This window comes from Sinocyclocheilus rhinocerous, unplaced genomic scaffold (assembly GCF_001515625.1).
Source record: "Sinocyclocheilus rhinocerous isolate Xijiao unplaced genomic scaffold, SAMN03320098_v1.1 scaffold2194, whole genome shotgun sequence".
In the NCBI taxonomy this organism is placed as follows: Eukaryota; Metazoa; Chordata; class Actinopteri; order Cypriniformes; family Cyprinidae; genus Sinocyclocheilus; species Sinocyclocheilus rhinocerous.
Genome location: NW_015652304.1, coordinates 527313 through 530472, shown reverse-complemented (window position 1 = coordinate 530472; position 3160 = coordinate 527313).

Here is a 3160-nt window from a genome sequence, read left to right as displayed (position 1 = left end):
GTGGGGGGTTGTGAAGAGAGAGTGGGAGATGAGATACCTAGAGGGTTAAAAGCGGAAAAGGAGGCAAATATGAGGGTGACAAAACTTCTCGGCAGTTGGCAAGCAAAACATTTCAGTCATTTTTGCCTCGATACACACTGACTAATGAAACACTCTTTGCTGTATATAGACCAGCCAGATGACTGACAGCTCAAATGCTCGCCGCATTTAGACCGCAATAGAGGGGACAAGAATGGTGATGATGTCGCCCAGAAATATGAAGTGGCCGCTAGCGATGAATGCTATTGGACAGTTATTAATATCATTAGTGCTGGATTAGCTCTCTGGTTTTTCCCCACTTCAGTCCCTCTTCTGCCAGCGCTAAGCGTTACACCGCTAATCTCATCTCCCTCCAGTAATGACACATTCACTGTCTAGTGTTTACAGTCATTTTTGAAAATTACAGAGGAAAACAAAATCATCTAGAGCAGGGTGCGAAGGCAAGGTTAATTCTCTGTGTGAAAAATGGCACGATTTGGGCTTTCGGGGTAGTGCTTACACAGAGTAATGAGGCTACTGAAGGCATTAATGAGTATGTGGGAATCATTCTGCTTTGAGGTGAATCAAGTAATCGCTTTTCTGAGAAGTATTTTAAGTTGCGCGCAGCATGTCGCCTACATGACTAATCATTCTGGGTATGCTAATGGTTGCTAATTTATGCTAACATAGTTACACTGGGAGATTATTTCTGATTGGGCCATATGGGGTGAGTGGGTGGGCCTTATTCACACACTTTAAATTCTCATAACAGATTCCCCTCGTTTCACTGAGTCAAGATGGAAACCAAGGCAATCCTGGTACCACGGAAGCCAACAGTTATAGCACTGAGCAATAGGAAGTGGGTGGAGAGACTTCCTCTGAAAGTTCAGCAAAGATCAGGGAGTATCTAGTTGAAATAAAAAAAAAAGACAGATTTCAGAATCAGACTTTCAAACAGATCCTCCGCACAAACAAACTCCTCTTAAAAATCAAATATACACAGTAAAAATAGTCTTTTTAAAGGGATATTTCACCCAAATATGACAATTCTGTCATCATTTACTTGTTATTTCAAACTTGGATTTCCTTCCATTCTGTGAAACAGACACAAATTTAAGTCATTATTCACTGATAATCTTCCCTTTTTAGTGAGCTGTTAACCTTTGTGACTTGATCATTGAATTAGTGAATTAGTAGAGGTGTGACCTTGGCATCCTGGCCAGATTCGCCCATTCCTCCCCCAAATGTAAAGCGCTTTGAGTACCTAGAAATGCGCTATATAAATGTAATTAATTTTTGTTAGTAGTGAGTTGAACAGGATAAATCTGATCATTCAGAATGAATTCTTTTGTGTCCCATAAAAAACACTCAGTTTTTGAGTTAACTATTTGTTTCTTCTGCAGAGTTTAAGCATATGTGTTTGCAAATGCAATTTCAGTTTAATGTATGTTTACCAAATGTATAACCTGACACAAAGGGCCAGAATTACTAACAGCTTTCGCCAGAGCAAAACGTTAAAAACTACTGTCAGGATTTACTAAAGACACAGTGAAAAATTAGCAATGCAAAGGCATGGACACCATCATTTTCGTGGCTGACCTTATTGCATATGCATTTAAAGGAGCATCCCTTTCAGACGCAAAATTTATGGGAGAAGAGTATTTAAATGAACAACGCAACATGATTTACCAAGGCACCGCAGAGAACAAAGAGCGTGTGGTAGAATATTGAACATTTCGTTTGCCAAGCCATTACATACTTAATTTGCTCTGTTTGTTTGCAACCTTATGCTAATTTGTGCTGTTCTTGGTAGATTGCGTTGGTCATTATGTTGCATGAATGTTCTTTAATTAGAGCATTGTCAGTAAATCACCTGCAGAACTTACCACTTCCCTGGGTGCTTTTTTGGAATTGCGCTCTAATTTGCCTTGTTTAGTAAATCTGGCCCAAAGTATTATTTTAAAGTGCCTCTATTAGGCTACTTCAAAGGTTCATAATTTGTTTTTGGAAGTCCCCAACAACAGATTTACATGCATGCAAGGTCAAAAAAACACTTTCATTTTCTTATAATATGCATTTAATTTTAAGTTATTTCTCAATCAATCCATCTTTCCAAACCCCTCCTTTGCATGAGGCTACTCTGCTCTGATTCGTCAGATGACCCAGTCTGTTGTGATTGGTCTACTGTGTACAGCGCACGTCAGAAATGGAACGCCCATCACCAGTACTGGAATATGGCTTATTAATAATGCATCCTCAAAAAAACATTACAGCAACATACTTACAGGCTGTGATTCGGAGGAGCAAGCTGGTCCAAAAAAAGGGCACTGACCCATCTTTCATAGACAACCGGTTTACGACTTCTGTGTTGAACTTGCAAAGATTGGGGAAGCAGTCATCATTGAAATTATGTGAACACAGCAAAAGGTTGGGATTATACTGCTGAGGTATCGTTGTAAAGATGAATTTTAACCACCGATTCTTCAGAGCCTCATCTTTTGGAAGTGAAAATAAAGCGAATTCACTTTCACAACACAGGGCACAGCATCTTCACATTATTATGCTATCCACACGAATGAGCTACAGTGTTTGAGGGAGGTTTTTGTCGGGTGTTCACGGAGAATGTAGGCACCCATTATGCAAATGTATTAACTTGTGACGTATGAACTTTGCGGAAATGGGATTTGAATTTAAAACAACTCTTTTCAGAGGTTCAGAGTTGACTCTTTCATTGGAGACAATAACTTTATTTATGATGCACTTTCAGCTTTACAAACTTTGCAGAGTGTTTACATTCACATACAGCTACGTTATACACTGCATGAAAGATCATTTTCAAAAATCCATAATAGGGGCACTTTAAATAACTTGTTCTGTTTAGTGAATAAAACTATTATCATAGGCAATGTCAGACAATGGAATCTTTACAATACATTCATAAGAACTTACTCATTCTGCAAGCCATCTATATAGACCTTTAAAAGGGGTCATATGATGCGATTTCAATTTTTCCTTTCTCTTTGGAGTGTTACAAGCTCTTGGTGCATAAAGAAGATCTGTAAAGTTGCAAAGACTAAAGTCTCAAATCCAAAGATATATTCTTTATAAAAGTTAAGTCAACCACGCCTACCTAAAACGGCTC